General features: G+C 38.3%; 1 long non-coding RNA gene and 1 pseudogene across 1 annotated transcript in view; both read right to left on the bottom strand.

Moving 5' to 3' along the window:
- Positions 1 to 19537, bottom strand: part of LOC140631537 (uncharacterized) — a 35845-nt gene that overhangs the window by 10447 nt on the left and 5861 nt on the right. The gene's annotated exons all lie outside the window — the stretch shown is intronic.
- Positions 4172 to 9733, bottom strand: LOC140631661 (serine/threonine-protein kinase MARK2 pseudogene; annotated as a pseudogene).

Genomic DNA, 19537 nt, shown 5'->3' on the forward strand with positions numbered 1-19537 from the left:
TTTTCTCTTGACACAGCTTCTTGACACAGGTCATGAGTAAACGTCCCTTTTCTGTACAAGGAATACCATCCTGCTAGCCTAAGGAGATTAATGCATGTCCTAAGTGAGAGCGATCTGTTTTCTTCCTCACTGACCAGCTCAGGCTGGGGGAAATGAATTGTGGCTAATTTTATGCACAAGAGAAATTGTTGCTCTTACTAGAATTACTGGATTAAATTGGAGATTTGTTCAGGTTAACTCCTTGGTGATTACTACTGGAAGAAGTGTTTTATTTTGGCAACTTTGTCATAGGAAACAAATAATCTTAAGCCGGTTCCAAGATAAGAAAAGTTTATATGAATATCTATATGAAAAATTAGACTTTTATAAAACATTTTAAGAACAGAAACACTGGGCAGCCCTGGTGGCTTAGTGGTTTAGCGCCGCCTTCAGCCCAGGGCGTGATCCTGGAGACCCGGGATCGAGTCCCATGTCGGGCTCCCTTCATGGAGCCTGCTTCTCCGTCTGTCTGTCTCTCTCTCTGTGTCATAATTAATTAATTAATTAATTTTAAAAAAATCTTAAAAAAAAAAACAGAAACACTACAGAAGGAATCTAAATTCTTGGAACTAGAGGGAAAGTCTAGACATGAGGTAGCTCCAGGTACTTTTAGTAGCAGAAGTCACAAGGTCGGCTATGAACATGAACACAGTTAAATTCTATAAGTGTTTCTTTCTAGTCTGATAATAACTCTCCTATTTTCAGTGTTTCTTAACTTAAATTTTCATGAGTCAGACCTGCTGGTCTGGAGTTGTGCTTCTTAAAATGTAATATGAATATGAGTCACCTGGGAACCTTGGTAAAACGCGTATTGATTCAGGAGGTCTTGATTAGAGTTTGAGATTTTGCATTTCTAATAAGCGACCTGGTAATACCAAAGATGGTTGTTCACAGACCCTGGTCTATGTCGAAAGGGAGAGTATCTTACCGAGTTAGGCAATGGGTGTATTAGATCAGTTTAAGGGCTTGACTGTCCTTAGGTCATGTATCCATCATTGGTACAATCATCTGCAGCCAGGGCTTGGGGACAGAGTCCTTATTGAATATTTGGGGGTTATCGGAGAGAGAAAGTTCATCAAACACAGGCCTGAGATTGGACTGGCATTCTAAATTATGCCTCCCATAAGCAGTTGTTTTCACCTGAGTATGAGTTGTATTTCAGTATCTTTGTCTACTGGCAATCACTGAAGTTCAAAAGAGAGACACTCTGAGTCTCTGTACTCACCATATTACCTCCTGCTTTAATTCTCAAATATGTAGAAATAATTCCCCCCATTTTCCTAGAGTCTACTGAATAGTGGGGAGAATTGTACTTACCAGTAGTTTCACTAAAAATGTGTCACTTTTAAAAAAGCAACAACTTTGGTAATTAATATGTGTTAGCAAAGGCTGTGGTTTCAAAATTCTTTTTCTACGTATCATGTAAGAATCAGAAGCTGGAATGTTTAGTGTGTATTTTCCATCCTGAAAATGGAATGATCATCCTAAAATCTACATTTCATCTGATCACAGTCATTGATGATTCACTTCCAGGCTAAAGACCAAGCTCTTTAGGGGTCTTCAGAATCTGATCTCAGCTTATCTGATCTCAGCTATGTCATCTGCCACCATTTCTGCCACATGTCCTAACTATGTTATACCCAATTATATGCCATTACCTATCTCAGAGAACCTTCCAGGCTCTGTGAATTTGTGCCAGCTCTTTCTTCCTAAAATGTGGTTCCATATATATTTATAGCTCATATTTCTGGTTATCTGCTGGTTATTCTACCCATAAATAATGATATAATTCTCTGTTTCAAGTGCTGTCAGTAGCTACCCTAAAATAGTTCTTAGCACAGTATATTTTGCTTATGCATTTGTCTGGTATAAATTATTTTAAATATTGTATGCTCGCAGATGAGCACCATACTTGGTGGCCACTAAGTTAATATTTATTAGATGAATGAAGCAAATGAAGGAATCACTTGGTCTATAGAGGCAAGATTGGAAAGGCAGTGGTTTAAGAAGTCCTGGGGAAAATGGGGGAAGAATGAGGCAGATAATAACAGGCAAGCCACAGATTAGCCACACACTTTATATACCCAGGGATTGGACTCACATAAGTATTTCTACCATTTGCTTCTCACTTGACTCTATGCTAGGTTTGTTTGCCTTCAGCAAGTTAGAATGATTTTTAAATCCTGAGTTCACAGCTACTGGAATATTTACTTCTCCTAAATGAAACCATTCTTTTTTTCCTCATCACTCAGGATTCTGGTGCTACAACAGGAGTTGAACACCAAAGGTGACTCATTGAAATGGCAGGGAAAGTAAATCAAATATCAAATAAAGCCAATCCCTTTACTCTCCCTATCTGATTATTGTTCCTTTGAAGATAAAATATTTAATCTATTCTCAAGGTATGGAATGCAGGGGCTCTTACACTGAACAACTTTATTCCAATAGGTTAGATATGCTCATCTTAACACTTTTTAGTGTTTGCCTGGAGAACATTTATGGTCATGAGGTCATTTGGCTGAGCTTTATTGGTTTATATCTATTCCAGGGAAAAGATATTTATTTTTCTTTGCAGAAGCAACTAAGAGTTTTTCCTGTCTTCTCATGTCACCCCTGATTTTAAGTGATTACCATTTAAACCATTTGATCTGAAATTTTTACATCTATATGCTTCTTCCCTTTGGCACCAGAAGGCATGATGTAAATGCATTTACTATGTACTATGTAGTCTATTATAAAGAATGGCTTATTCTAGTCAGTTCAAAGAAATACTAATAGACATTAGGAGCAAAAGGTAGCACATGAGGAGAGAGAAGAGAGATTATTTCAACAGAACCACCTCCCAACCCCCACAAAAACAGAGAAACAAAAACAGAAACAAAATGGGGAGAGTCAGGGGAATGAAGGGGTGCCCAGGGGAAGTACAACAGTCCAATCTCTGCAGTTTCTCCCAGTCTGGGCAGGGTGGCTGGCTTAGCAGCTAGGGCCACACTTCCTCTCCTCTTGTCTTTCTGGTGGCTCCATGGCTTTGCCTCCATGGTTATTGTAGGGGCAATGTTTTTTGAAGACCATTGACGTGCTGCATATTCATGTAAGTGGAATCCATTGAGTGATCTCTGTGGTTCTTTGCATGCTCCATCTTTCCCTGTATGTAGTCCTTGTGGCTCTGGGAGCTATGTATACTGAGCAGCACGTATTTTTTTGTTTATTTGGTATTGCAGCTGTTTGCGTCCAGGACCTTATAGATGTCCCAATAGACCCTATGGAGCTTGTGATCTTCATACTCCATGTAAAGTATAGTGAGTGCCATTTGGCATCTAGAAATTAGTTTATCATTGCCTCTGCAGCCCAAGCCTACCATGTAAAGTTTGAGCATCTCTACTAGGTCTTTGCTTTCGGGTTCATGCAGGATCCTTCTGGTAAACCTGAATTACAGATGTCTCTATAAACTTGAAATTGAACTTGCAGAAGCAGTTACCAGTGGTCCCCTGCTGGCCCTGACTCCTCTATGGAGTCATATGGAGAATTTCCAACGGGGAAAATTCTGCTGGTTATCCACCTATCAGAACTTCTTGGTGTGGAAGGAGTTTCCTGTTTGGGGCTACAGCATTGCTGATGTGTGGGCAGAGAGGGAAGCCACAGAGACAGGTTGACAGGGATGTGCTGACATGGCACCTCAACATTAGTGTCTGTGGAGCACCATCCAGAGGCCTGGCTGGGTTGTACCAAGGCTGTCATGGGTTTCTCATGCAGGTGGGGCAAATCCTGCCAACTGCAGCAGAAGCAGTAACCATGGAGACCCCAGGCCTTCACATAGTCCCTTCATATTCTGGATGGAGGCCTGGTCAAGGTTAGCCTCCTCCAAAAGTGAGGAACTGATGCTTTGATTTGTGCAGGTGGAAAGGTCATGATTTGTGAATAGAACATGAGTTATCGTCTTCCTCTTCAGAACAGGTAGGCAGGGGGGTGGCAAGTGTGCTCCTGCCCTCCTCTTCTGGTTCCTGGTCCTCCTGAGACTACCCCGAGTATTCTGAGAATTAGAGATGGGAATAGCAGGACCAGCATGATCACTGAAACCCCACTGGCTATGGCAGAGAGGCTGTATTGTACTATGTGGGATGAGGAAGGAATGCTAAAGACTGGGCTTTTGGGTGATGGTATAGCCCTCCAGCTCAGATCTCTTATGTGAAGGAGCAGATGAGTGATCATCACCTCATATTTCTGGTCCATCAGTGAATCCTTGATCTCTTCTTTTATGTAACCCACTGACACCATCAACTCAGTCCTCTAGGGGTCATTATCATCAGGCAATAACTCCAAATAGGCTTTAGTTCCTCTTCGTGACCTACGTTCATCCATAAATCTTTCATAATTGTCTCAAGAGTGTTTTTTTTTGGTGGGATTGAGAATAGGAAATTTCTTGAGCAGGTTTTCATACTTCAAGGACAAATAAAAGAGAATATAGCATATTCCACTCAGTACCTGCCCTCCTAGATTTTTGAGATTCTGTGTACCAGAAAGCAGGGATCAGATGAGCACTGTATATCAGATAACCCTCAGGCTCCACACCTCCAGTTGTAGTCCATCATAAGATTTACCTTGGAATAGTTGGGCAGCAGCAAAAGAGGAACTGTTACTGAGGGCATCCAGCTTGTTGTCAAAGGTGAGTTTGTTGCTGAAGTCAATTGATACACTTGATATTCCTGTCAGCATCCAAGAGCAGGTGTTTCGCCTTTAAGGTCTCTACAAACAATCCACTTCTGGCGGCAGTACTACACAGCACACACTTTCTAATGTAATTTACTTGAGGACTTTTTCCCTTTCATTTGCCATGAATCACTAGGTAATCAAATCTCTCTTCCACTAGCATACTCCATGAAGTAGAGTGCTTTCTCAGTTTTGAACCCCTCAATTTTAACTATGTTGGGATGATTCAAAGCTTTTCAGATTCTGACTTCATAGGTATTTTCTGGAAGCTGATCATCATGGCTCCCTCTTTCCCAGTCAAGATGTGCAGGGCCAGCTTCACCTTGGTCAAGTTACCCTTGGGGATTGTGATGAAGATTTGCCAACATGGATCTCCTCCTCAACAAAGATAGCTGAAAGGCCCTGCAGTTATGTTGGACTCATTGCTGGACTTTCACTCAGTGTCCCAAGGTAGGCTTAAAATTGGAAAAAGCTGGTGATAATAAGTTTGGTCCAAATCATTTGGAAAGAAAATCATTTCCAAGTCTATTTGACAAACTGATCATTGTAATGGAGTCAAAACACAGTGCCAGACAAAATGTTTTTAAAAATCCTAATGATAAAAGGAATATAAAAGAAATAAAGAAAGAGATGTAGGGAAGAAAACTAAAAGTGAGAAAAATAACAAAGTAAAGAAAAAGAAAAAAAATAATAAAAATTAAACAGACAGAAATCCCACCATGCCAATGAGATGTATTTGAAGGAGGAAACAGGTACCTTTGGTCAATATCTCTCAGGTCATCAGAAACCAGCTCTTTGAACTAGGAAGACTTCAAACCTCAATAGCAAATACATTTCTGAGGCCCAGCCATGGACTAAACAGGGGTTTAGAAAAGAAAAAAACAATGGCTCCGTTGAGGTCATCGCAAGAAGTGAACCTATAAAGTTAAAGATGATCAACAGTGGCTTTCTCATCTTTTTTTTACAGCTTCAGTGAGATAGAATTCACACACCATACAGTTCCTATATTTAAAGTATACAATTTAATGATTTTTAGTATATTTACAACCATCACCACATCAGTTTTAAAACTTTTTTATCGCCTGAAAGATAAACCCCATGCCCTTTGAGGTATCATCTCCCTTTCAAATCTTATGTCACACACACTCCCAGGCCTAAGCTACCACATATCTACTTTCTATTTCTGCACATTAACCTGATCTGGAGGGACACCAGGGTGGGTCAGTGGCTGAACTTCTGCCTTTGGCTCAGGTTGTGATCCTGGGGTCCTGGGATCGAGTCCCGCATCGGGCTCCCCATAGGGAGCCTGCTTCTCCCTCTGCCTGTGTCTCTGCCTCTCCTTCTGTGTCTCTTATGAATAAATAAATATATCTTTAAAAAAATAAAAAGTCTATGTGTTATGTTATGATCACCATAACTATAGTGACCACCCGTCAGCATACAATGCTATTACAATACAATTGACTATATTCTCTATGCTGGACTTTTTATCTTTGTCACTTATTCATTCCATAATTGGAAGCCTGTTATCTCTAACTTTCCTTCACATTTTCCCCATCTGCCCACTCTCTGACCCTCTGGCAACCAGTCTGTTATCTGCATTTGTGGGTCTGCTTCTGCTTTTTATTTATTTGTTTATTCACTTGTTTTGCTTTTTAGATTTCACAAATAAGTTAAATCATATTGTATTTGTCTTTCTCTGTTTTCTCATTTCACTTAGCATAATATCCTCTAGGTCCATCCATATTGTCACAAATGGCAAGATCTTATCTTTTCTATGGCTGAGTAATAGTCCACTCGTGTGTGTGTGTATGTGTATACTACATTTTCCTTTTTTTCTTTTTTGTTTTTTTAATTTTTATTCATGATAGTCACACACACACAGAGAGAGAGAGAGAGAGAGGCAGAGACACAGGCGGAGGGAGAAGCAGGCTCCATGCACCGGGAGCCCGACGTGGGACTCGATCCAGGGTCTCCAGGATCGCGCCCTGGGCCAAAGGCAGGCGCCAAACCGCTGCGCCACCCAGGGATCCCTATACTACATTTTCTTTACCCATTCATCTATCAATGAACACCCGGTTGCTTCAATGTCTTGGCTATTAATAATTACATATTTTTAAAAGAATGTACTGGCAGGCTCCCTTCAAAACCTGGGGTTGGTTTTGGTGGCCCCAGCAAGCCTTGTCCATGCCCCTGCAGAGGTATCATTATATCCTATTAACTTGTTTCCATTTTGTTTCTTCAATCATCTTGTGAACTCCTTGGAGTAAAGGTCATTCTATATGTATTTCTACATTCCTTCTTCTTCTTTTTTTTTTTTTTAATTTAAACTCAATTAGCCAACATATAGTACACCATTAGTTTCAGATGTAGTTTTAAATAATTCATCAGTTGTATATAACACCCAGTGCTCATCACATCACATGCCTTCCTTAATGTCCATCACCCAGTTACCCCAGACCCCCATCCACCCCCACTTCAGCAACCCTCAGTTTGTTTCCCAGAGTTAAGAGTTTCTTAGGGTTTATCTCAAGCTGACCTGTGGTTCAATCATGGCTTCAAGAATTAAGACATAATTAGGAAAAAAAAATTATCTGTGCATTGATATCCTTATCTGTAAAATTAATATAATAATGCATAAACATTTCCATTTTGATATGTTAGGCCAATTCCTTGCTGTAGTGTGATCCAAAGACCAGAAGAAGCCTCAATATCATCTGAATGCTTGTTAGTAAAGTAGACTGGTGGCTCCAGCCCTAAGTTACTGAACTGAAATATGCATTATAACAAGATCTCCAGGTGAATTGTACAAATATTTTAAGAAAAACTTATGTTATAGTGCACATGTTAAGATCATAATTGAGTCATCTAAAGAACTAAATATACAAATATATCATCAATGTGAGTGAGGCTTTCTTTGGTACATCTTTTACTTCCACTTTTCACTGTCATCACTGCATGCAGTGATTACTAATGTAGAAGACTGACCATCACTATTCATCAGAAGAAGAGACCACATATAAATTCAAATAAAGGTTGAACTGATCCTCAATAATTAAAGCCAGATTTCAAGAAATCCTTTCTTAGAGTGTTCTGATTTCTCTGAAAGAACTCAAGCCATCTCTCTACATCCCACTTGAGATCATGTTGTTTTTTCTCCCTTGTGTAAAAAAGGTCGATGAATTTTCTGAAGTTTAATATCACACTCAATGCCAATTCACTCCCAAAGCCATATAACTTTCATAGAATGTGAAAGCAGAGCTAGAAATTTCAATGATAATCTTGAGGTGATGAATTTATAATCCATTTCTGAAAACACTTAATTTCCTTCCAGTTAATTGTATCCAATAGTTCTTAGGACATATGAAAGGGGCATAATCATTCACCATTGGTGGGAGTATAAATTGGGACAAATGTTTTTTGGTGGGAGTTTTATAGTATGTATCAAATTAAAATATGCATGTGCTTTTAGCTTGCAATTCCGTTTCTACAATTCTATAGAAATGCTTCTAGGACACAAAGATATATATGTAAGAATGATCATAGCAGCAGCATTATTTATAATACTAGAAAATATTGTAATGATAAATAAGATGAGCTAAGATGAATGTCCATCCACAAAGAGATAACAAATTACCTATGATACATCTGCTTAATGAATTAAATTCCTATCATTTTGCTCATCCAGATAAAGTTTTTCCTTGTTTTTTTTTTTTTTTTTTTTTTTTTAGAGATATGAAGAGAACATCAATACTTTTTGAAACTACATCCAGTTCTTGCCCCGAACTAAATGGTTAAAATGTAGATTAGCATATTTGTAATTATCATATCCTGTAAGCCGCTGTTGAACATTTCAGGCTTGGGTACCTGAACAGATATAATTGTATAGTCTTACATATAGTTGGTTGCTCCAGAAATGGATACCTAATCAATCTGAATCATGCCACAGATTTTTTTGAAGTGGAACTGATACCTTCCCTAAGTTTCTCCCTAATACTCTATTTGAGAAGTCTTGGTGGCCACATTTCCCATCCTGTAGATAATATTCGCTTTTCAATGATAGAAACAATGAGATTCTTTGACAATCTTGGAGAATCTGAAATTAGAGAGAGTTCTAGGAGATACTGAGACCAAATTCCACCATTTTGATCTTGTGGTTTAATTATTCAATCCTTCCTTAGAATACATGAATCAATAATTTCCCTCCAACTGAAACAGAGCATATTGAGTTTATGTTTTGATATTATATTGGTGTGTAAAAAGACAAGTCTCATAACGATATGAGTAGTCTGATATAATTTTTATAAAACTTAAAAATTTACGTGTATATGAATATAAAAATTATATAGAGGATACACACCAAAGTGTTAATGGTGATTTATCCTTAAAGTAATGGGCAATAGGAGAAGGAAACTCTTTTGCTTTTATAAGGATACTTTTTATTTAATTAAAAATTTAACAACTACATCTATTAAAATTGTTTGAAAATAGCTTTCACAGCCCATAAACTAAAAACTTCTAGGAAGAACATATAAAGAAAAACAAACGAGTGCTTTGCAACTACTCACTCTCAAACATTCTGATACCAAGTTATACCTGCATTGACTGGTTCCATAGTGAAGCCAGTGGAGAATCATGATTGCGTCTGATAGAAATCCAGAGTTGCGCAGTGACTTCCCAACTCACAAATGCCTAATTTATGAACACCTGGCACATAAGAGAAAGGTTACCGGCTCAAGCTAACTTGCCAAGGGGCAGCATCGCAGAGTGAAAAATAGTTGAGCTTTGCATTTTGAGTTTTGCTCCTCTAATTATTAGCTATGGAATATCAGGTGGATTATTTAGTCTTTCTGCATCTCAGTTCCTCATCAATAAAATGTGCTAACAATGATTCTTAACTCCTACAATTACTCTGAAGTTTAGTAGCAATAATACCTGACAAGGCCTGGCACGTAGGAGGCACTCTACCTACGCAGGTGTTAGCCATCAGTATTATTAAAGGGGTAGCTTGTCCTCTAGGTGCTCAAGATTTTACTACATCACTGTATTCTTTCTCTAATGGAAGCTTGGTATCTGTTACTGGGTACAGACAGCAAATCCCTTGAAGTAAAGATTTTCCTGTCATGGTGACAAATTTCAACATGTCAGAATCAATTTCCTCAGAATTAATTCTTCTCCCAATATCTGCACATCATTTATTGGAGCAAAGCTACCCTTATGTTTATTAAGTTCCCAACAATAAAAACAGAAAGCTTGGTCTATTTAATCTATGCTATCTCAAAAATTCTAAGATGCATGTTTTTTTTCACATAGTACAAATTCCTGAAGTCTGATATCCCTTGCAGTAGATGGAGTGTCTCAACATGCACCAGCTAGGCACTGCTACTAGTATTGGAGCTACTAGTATTACAGGTTGTTATTGCCTGATACTAACATTGTTAGTACTAACTAGTACTAACTACTACATCTAGTACTACTACCAGTGTAGTCACTACCATCTACTAAAGTAGATGGAGTGTCTCAGCATGCACCTACCAGGCACTGCTGCTAGCCAGGAGCTACAAGTACTGTAGGTTGTTATTGCCTGACATGTGCACGCTCAGCTGTAGCCAAGCATGGTGGCTTTAACTATGTATTATTTGCACTGTTAGCACTAGCTGTGTTGGATTTAGTTGCCATTTAAAATATCCTCAAAAATAATCTTCTAAAAAAAATAAAAATAATAATCTTCTGTGGCCAAGCAGAGAAACAGAAATATCGTGTATTCAGAAAGTTATAGAACACCCTGATCCATATCGAAACTCTACATCTAAATACATTTAGAACAAAATTTCTATGTGAGAAAGCAAGTGTCGAAAGTTGACTACATTTCTTTCTTCCTCAGTAGTTCATAAAATAATGGTACTATAATAGAAGGTTAACTTAGATTCCTATACATATAGTAATTCACATCAAGAAATATGTGGGCCTCTCCACCTTCAGGGTTTCTTATTTTGCTCTCGCCAATGGTCCTGCAATACAGTATTGACTGACCATATGCCATGTGCCAGGCCTAGCGGTGGGTACTACTTTTCTTCTGATAGAGGTCAAAGCCTCTCCTACCATACTTTGTCCAACACAAAGACCTTTCTCCTATCACCATTTTCAGTGGCTGTAATTGTAACATTGAGAAAATTAGCATATCTGACTCCATTTTGCTTCTATTTCCATGGTGGCTGTGACCTACAGCTTAGAAACTTTTGCTTAGCTCTGCAGGTAGGCATGCTAATCCCTGAAGAAATTTTGCTCTACAGTTGAGACTTGCAAAAACTGCTTTCTTACCAGGAACTAATCTCACCTAAGGAGATAAGGAAGTACTGCATAAATGACTATGCTACGTTTAAGATTTGCCGGAATGATATGACCAGATTAATTTACCCAGGACAAAAGGTTACATGACCTTCTTTGCTTTCTACAAACATCAGTCACCTTTTCACTCCAAGTCGCTTCCGCTTCCCCACTTTGCTAACATGAGAGAAACTCAAATTTCATGCTGGGGGTTGGGGTGGGGGGGGATGGGTCTTTGGGACAATGGTCTACCATCTGCTCAGTGAGCTGGCTTTACACAAACAAAGTCACTTTCCTACCCTTTTCCTACCCCTGGCTCTTGACTTCTTGGCCTGTCATGTGGCGAGCAGAATGAAGTTCGGTTGGTTTCATAATAATCCCTCAGCTCTTCCCATTATTATGAGCAAAAGGATTTAGTTACTAAGTTGGAATCGGCTTTTGATACAGAGGCCTTTACAAGTACATCTTGCCACTGAGGTAGAAGAGTTGATTTCTGAGGAGCAATGCCTTTACTCATAGAAAGGATGTTACTTATTAAGAGTTAGAAACTTCATCCAGTCCTCAGATGTCTGTTAAACTCACCATGTAGATGCAGTAGTGCGATTTTATCCATTGGGGCAGGGGCATCCTGGTAGGAGGCAGAGGAAAGAATTGGACAACACTGCCCTGTGGCAGTTGTTGCTGAGAAGGGGAGTACACGCAGAACGGCTCAGAGAGTTGCCATAGCTTCATGGTTCTGCTCAGAAACCAGAGTTGGGAGTCCAGAAATTTGGGTCATTGTGGAGGAAAGTGGGAGTCTTCAGGGAGAAACAGAGATATTCTCATTGGACAACTCATTTTCATGGAAGAAGAAACCAATAATTTCCAAGAGATAAATCTTGAAGACAAATGTAGCTCCCAGGAGATGAAACTCTTCCATGGAGGATGTTTCTCTTCCATGGAGAAACATCTCCCCACATTCCCAACTCAAAAAGCCTTCTGTGCACCTTTAGCTCAGGGATCCCTTTTAGTGGTGTTTTTAGCATAATCACATTATGAAAGGTAGCTACATGGGCGTGAGACCCACTGAAGGCACTAGAGTGTCATGCCACCGCCTCCTGCTTACTCCTAGACATAATCTCTTAGAGTGAAATGTCAGATGGGACCAACATTTGCTCTTTAAAAAGTTTCTCTTTATTGCTGTCTTATTCTAACTTCCCCCTTAATGTTTAGTTGAATTTCCACAGTTAAATGCACCTTCACTATAATCCAATTAAGGCAGCATTTCTAAACCAGAGCCCTTGAGACATCATGGGAGGATACATTGCCTACCTGTAGTACCACTGGTAGTTTTATTCCCTGCCACATTGTGGATTAATGAGGTATTTATGGAGAAAACATTGGAGCTATTTACCATGCACAGCATTGTGTTTTTGAGAAAATATGACTTAAGTTTCACAGAATTCATAACTTAGCTTTGTAATTGATCCTTATTTTAAAGTGAGTTCGACCTATGTGAAAACAGGACACTTGGGGAAGCTCAAGAAGCCTACTGACTTCACGTTCGGGGACATCTGAAAATAGATTCAACTTCTTGAATTTCCTACATTTGTGTCAGGCCCTTCCTCTCACACTAAAATTTTGTTTCCCCATTCCTATTTTTTCTATCACCCAACACCTACCAAAAATTTTTATAATACCTATGATTTTACATAAAATTAAGTTTCAAATTTTATTTGTGGCTTAATCCAGTCTTTCAGTTCTAAGCACTGACAGAGTTATAATGACCCAATTTTGGTCAGCAGGTGACATTCCTTCTCCCTTCATCTCTGAAATACGCAGCCATACCCCACCAGCTTCCCAGGACTCCTCCTTCCTAAAGCTTTGTCTCCAGAAAACTGAAATCAGGGCACCCTCTGCCTTGTGTCATTGGCTTTTGGATGAACATAACTTTGCATCTTTCCCTAGAAAAAGAAGACATGGGGCATGAGTGAATCTGATGAAATCAGCATCTCTCTTCTCCTTCTCTCTTTTTCTGCCTCCCGCACTTCCTGTCTTTCATCTTTCTCCTAATTCCTCAATATGGTCCCGGATCCTGCTGTGACTTTTCAACTATAGCCTCATTATCTCTTACTCATTTTTCTTAAAGATTTTATTTATTTATTCGAGAGAGAGAGACAGAGACAGAGACAGAGAGAGAAAGAGAGAGAGAAGCAGGCTCCATGAAAGATCCTGATGTGGGACTTAATCCCCAGACCCTGGGATCAGCTCTCAAGCCAAAGGCAGCCGCTCAACCACTGAGCCACCCAGCGTCCCTATTTCTTACTCATTAAATCACACACCTTTCTGACAACTTCTCCCTGAATTCCATGGATGTCCTTTAGATCCTCCTAAATCTCTTGGCTACATTTCAATGTCTATTTATATTATATTCTGTGTTACAAATGAACTTGCCCTTAGGCAATTAAAGCACAGTAAGCCTTTGCTATTCACTTGACTGCTTATTGTTATTCAACTATTTTCACTTCCCTGGTGGGATGGCCCAACTCCTAAGGGGAAGGCACTGCCTGGGGACAGCTGCTTAACAGATAATGTCCAACACAAACCAATTTTACTTTAGGCTTCAGATAAAGAGACTAGTAGTTGAAATAAATGGACATAGGTCAAATGGACATATGGACAAGTGTCCATTTTGTGATAAGTCACACATCTACACACATAGTTTGATTTTATCATCACCACGATCCTATACTTTTGATACTATTATCTCACTTTACAGAGTGTGAATTTAAGCCCTGAAAGATGTCTTCTACACAGGCGGCAGATCTCAAACTTAGCAGGGTGGGGTTAGATTTCAACCCTCTCCAGGTCCACTTTACCTTGCTCTTTTTCAAGACAAACCTCTGCCTCAGATACATACATCAATACTTAGTTCCAGAACATTATATTCTCATGCCAAATGGAAACACTGGGCCCATTCAGTATATTGTGGAGGCCGAGAAAAATTAAGGCCATTCCACCTCAAGTTTAGCATTAGCACAAGTACAGCCATCTTAGGTCCCTGGGAATAAGAGCTGAACTTTACAGGAAAAACTGCAGAATGTCTTAGGCAGGGAATCCCATATCAGAAAGACAATAAAGCTCAGAATGCCCTCAGCAGAGAATCCCATATCAGATCTTAAGAAACTCCCCCACCCTTTCCCCCATATTGGAATGGAAAAAATCCTCCACCCCTTCTGAAGATCTCCTAGACCAGCCCATAAAAAAACCCAGCTGTAACCCACTTTGGGGTTCAAGTCCCTGCTCCGCTGTGTCGGGTATACTTGGACCCAGGCTCGAGCTTGTAAATAAACCCTTGTGTACTTGCATCGGTGTCGGCTCCTTGGTGGTTTCTCGGATTCACAATCTCGAGCACAACATATATATGCTGTGAAACTAATGCAACCCTGTACCTACTTAGTAATGACTTGCCATAGCAGGGTTGGTTGCACATTGTTAATATAATTAATGCCATGAAATGTACTTCAAAATGGCTAAAATGGTAGATTGTATATTATTTATATTCACTACAGTAAAAAAAAAATACACACCACACACTCTCGCACACACATATTTAAAGTCTTCTACTTCCCACTTTTTCTCACAAATCCCTTTCCTTAAAGGTTATGTCAATTACTACAGAGTCCAGGATAAAGTCCCTAAGCTGGTTTCATTAAGTTAAAATATTGTGTACTATGTTTTTTATTATCTCTATCATGACTTTTCCTGGTCATATATAGATTTTTATGGCACATGGACAGGGATCGTATTATCACTTAACAAAAACAGGGGGACTGCAATGAGTTTTAAAACATTAAAGTTTTCCTACTATAGGAATGCTGTTCCTCAGAGAGAAACGCACCATTTGCACAAAGAATTTCCTGGTATTTTATTTGGTCTGTTGGATATAAAATGAATCTTGGGGCTTTCACTTGAGTTACCACTTGACAAATCCTTGATATGATGTTGATGACTTCCAAATATCTTTCCAGCCCACATCTCCCTCTTGAGCACTATACCATATATCCAACTGCCTACTGGACATCACCTTGATGTCCCTCAGACACCTAAAACTTAACTTGTCCAAAGCTGTACTCATTATTTTGCACTCTCAGAACCTGCTGCTTCTGTATTTTTTATTTCACTGGAAGATGTAACTATCCACTCAGATGTCCAAATAAGACATCTAAGCATCATTCTCAAATTTTCCATCCCCGTCCATATTTTATCAATCATCACATTCTTTAGAGTCTATTATAGTTGGTCTTGAGGACTGTTCCAAAGGATTAGCTTCCACACACCTACACATGCATGTTCAAAGTAAGCCTTCCATTTGGATTGCTCAGTACAATACATTCAGCTATCCATTTGCTCTGATAAATTGATCTCTGCAGTCACAGAAGTGGCCTTGCATTTCAGGCCAAAAGAAAAGTTGTGAATATAAATCAGTGGAAGATAAAAAAAATTGCACCATTTCTCTGGAGCCTTTACTACAAATATTAATTCTCTGATTTTGTTGCTGTTGTTCTTGCAAGGTCAGTGAATGTTTATTTTGTTTTGTTTTTTTTTAAGATTTATTTATTTATGATAGACATAGAGAGAGAGAGAGAGACAGAGACACAGGAGGAGGGAGAGGCAGGCTCCATGCCGGGAGCCCGATGTGGGACTCGATCCCGGGACTCCAGGATTGCGCCCTGGGCCAAAGGTAGGTGCTAAACCGCTGAGCCACCCAGGGATCCCCATGTCAGTGAATGTTTAAATGGAAGTAGCCAACTTGATGCTCTTTCTGCCTTTGATTAGGCCTAGACAGATTGTCTCCCCTAGACTCTCTTGCTCATCTCCTTTTGGAGAAGCAATTTTACATCACATGGAGATATTATTTCAAAGTATAAACAGATGTATTTATATGATATTACATCTCCTTTTACCCATAGGCTAAAGGGCCATTCCCTGCCTTCTCTAAGTTTAGGCAAGATACTCAGAAAATCCAGGATATGAGAGCATCAAAATCTTGGCTTTTCCATTGCAAAACCTGTGGTCTAGAAGCATTTGTAAGAATACAGGATTTTTTCCCCAAGACTTGCAAATTATCTTTGAGAACTTCTAATTCAGATATTTGAAAGATAGCCTTTCCCTCGTTGTCTAATGGAAAATCATCCAAAAATAAGAAAGTTAATAAGAAATAGCAATTCAACAATAACTTCCAAAAATTTTGACATCTGTGGAAAGGATATACAACCGGTTCTCAACTTCTGGCCTGTCTCCATTTGCTAATGAAGATACAGAAATTGTGTAAGTTAGGTAACTAAAGAAAAATGTTAAAATAGGACCTATTTTTAAAGATATTATTCAAGAATACTTTCCAGAAACAAGGTCTTAATATAGAGAATTCAATATATTCTTTGTCCTATTTCCATAGGAATACATTTAGCAGGGTAGGATTAGAATACATTCCTATGGAAATAGGACACAGAATATCAACACAAATAAGTATCTTACTATATCCAGCTTTGGACAGAAAAATATCAGGTCACTTAAAAGCAGAAAAATAATGTTGACCTCAGGCTTCTCCACAACCATATTCAATGCTAAATGACAACTGAATGCTTAGAAATTCTCAAAAAAAAAAAAAAAAGTCTGACTCCAGAATTGTATGCACAGTCATTCAAACATAAAGGAAACAGATAACGTTTTAGAATGTGCAAAATTCCAGAAATATTACTTTTAGCCACCTTCTAAATAAGTCACTGGAAGATGTATTTTGGCTGACCAAGAAAATAAAGCAAAAATAATGGCAAAAAAGACAGGTAGAGAGCATTAATACATTCAACTACAGAATTAATAGCTTTAAAATGTAGAATTAATGTTTGCCAAAGAAAATGGAATGTTATAAAATACTGACAGTGTAAATATAATAAAACTAACATTAATTTGGAATGTTTTAGCCATTATTTCTTCAAAAATTATTTTCTGTCCACCCTTTCTCTCCTTGCCTTCAGGGATTCCTATAACACATATTACGACTTCTGTGATTTCTCCCAACTGATATTCTGTTGATTTCAAACATTTTCTTGTATTTCATTGTAGACAATTTCTATTGCCATTTTTCTTCATTGCTCTTCCTTTTGCTTTTTTTCCTTCCTTCTCCTTTTAATGAATCCAGTGTGTTTCTCATCTACATTGTAGTTCTCATTTCTGTAAGTTCTATTTCAGTTTTTGTTTTATTTCCTATATCATTACTTAATTCTTTGAACATAAAACATACAATCATAAAAAATTGTTTTAAAGCCTTTGTCTTCAAATTCTAACATTTGGGTTAGTTCGGAGTCCATTGGAATGAATTGTTCTCATTTTGGATTACATTTGCCTGCTTCTTTTTATGCCAGGTAAATGTTTTCCCTATATAAATTATATTTATTCTTTTAAGTTATATAAGATTTTATTTGAAATCAGCAAGATGATTTGTATAAAATAGAATATAAGGGAGGCATAAAGAATAATATTTCTGGTAATGTCAGATATTATATTTATATATTTTAAAATAGCTTGAATATACCAATAGCCATTCTGAAAGTAAGCTGGCCATTGAAGACATAATTTCATAAATTAAAAAACCTCATAGTCCTAAACTATTAGAGACATTTGTGATACTTAAATCATAATCTTATATGCATACAGTTCAACTTTTGGCCCTTGTCATAATTTCATGTCAAATTACTTTTCACTTTCTGTAGTAGATATTGAACCACTGACTCTTAGAATTCTAGAGTGACAAGATAATACTTGGAAGTCATTTATGGTTGATTATTAATTTGCCTCACAGGAATCTCTAGCTCAAGTAAAGACTATATTGTTTCTGTATTTATTCTACACAACTTTATCACATGTGTAGGCTCACATATCTATCATGACAATCAAGATACTGAACAGTTCTATACCACAAGGATATGCTGCATTGCCCTTTTATAATTACCCCTACTTGCCCCCCTCTCCATTGTCTCTAAACCCCGGTAACCTTTAATCTGTTCCCCATTTAAAAAAGATTTCCAAAAAAAAAAAATAATAAAAATAAATAAATAAAAAAAAATAAATAAATAAAATAAAAAAGATTTCCAATTGTGCATGGAAGGGGTTTGGAAACTAACACTCCATCCCAACAAGCAAGTAAAAAGCCAAACAAAAATCCACTACTCTTCTAGGTTCTTTAAGAGAGAAGAATACAGGGAAACCTGCTGCCACCAAAATTGGAGAGATAGACAGGTGAATACAGGGAGTCATGACCTATCTGAGCATAGACTCATTAGCAGCAACTGCTGTGGGAATCAGTGCCGGGGTAGAAAACCTGAGCTGTAATTGAAAAATTGCTGCAGGCAATGTGAACAACTCTGAGAGTTAAAAACTCCAGGGTGACCCATTCATAGTGGGACTTCTACAGTATTGTGAGATTTACATCTAGAAGCTAGACAAGATTCCTACAGTAAATATCAGAGAAAAAAATCCACCTCCCCCCTTGCAAAAGGGGAGAGCAAAAGGAATTATTTTGAATAATTCATGAATAGGTCTGTCCTGAGAGCCTTACTGGATGGGATATCATCAGAGCCTAACTGACCTGAAAATGGAAATACCAAACTCCAGGCCACTATAGACATCTTGTCTCACCTCAGGTGTGTGTGGGAGAAATCTAGGAAACATTTGTGAGGTTAACAGCACAGAAATATAGGCTCACTAATACTGAGACCTAATTATAGAACTATAGGTCACTTCCCTTCTGCCCACACCTCACCAACATAATACTAAAGGTCTATTTGCAATAATCCTTTTTACCCAACACTTCATGTCCAGCTATCAGGAAACAAATACAAAGCATATCAAAAGACAAAAACAAAAAACATGATTTGGAGAGACAGAGCAAGCATCAGAACCAGATATAGAAGGGATAGTACAATTATCAGACTTGGAATTTAAAACAGCTATGATTAATATACTAAGGGCTCTAATGGATAAAACAGACAGCATGCATGAACACATGGGCGATGTAAGTAGAGAAATGGAAATACTAAAAAAAACATTCAAGGCCAGCCGGGGTGGCTTGGCAGTTTAGCGCCACCTTCAGCCCAGGGCATGATCCTGGAGTCCCGGGATAGAGTCCCATGTCGGGCTCCCTGCATGGAGTCTGCTTCTCCCTCTGCCTATGTCTCTGCCTCTCTCTCTGTGTATGTCTCATGAATAAATAAATGAAATTTAAAAAAAAAAAGCCTTTGTTACCTTTAAAAAAATTCAGGAAGAAATGCTAGAGATAAAAAAAGGTAACGACACTCTAACAGAAATCAAGAATATCTTTGATGGATTTATTACAAGACTGGATATGGCTCAGGAAAGAATCTCTGAGCTAGAGGATATATCATTAGAATCCTTAAAAGCCAAAAAGCAAAGGTAAGCCTTGGAA

This window comes from Canis lupus, chromosome 4 (assembly GCF_048164855.1).
Source record: "Canis lupus baileyi chromosome 4, mCanLup2.hap1, whole genome shotgun sequence".
Classification (NCBI taxonomy): domain Eukaryota; kingdom Metazoa; phylum Chordata; class Mammalia; order Carnivora; family Canidae; genus Canis; species Canis lupus.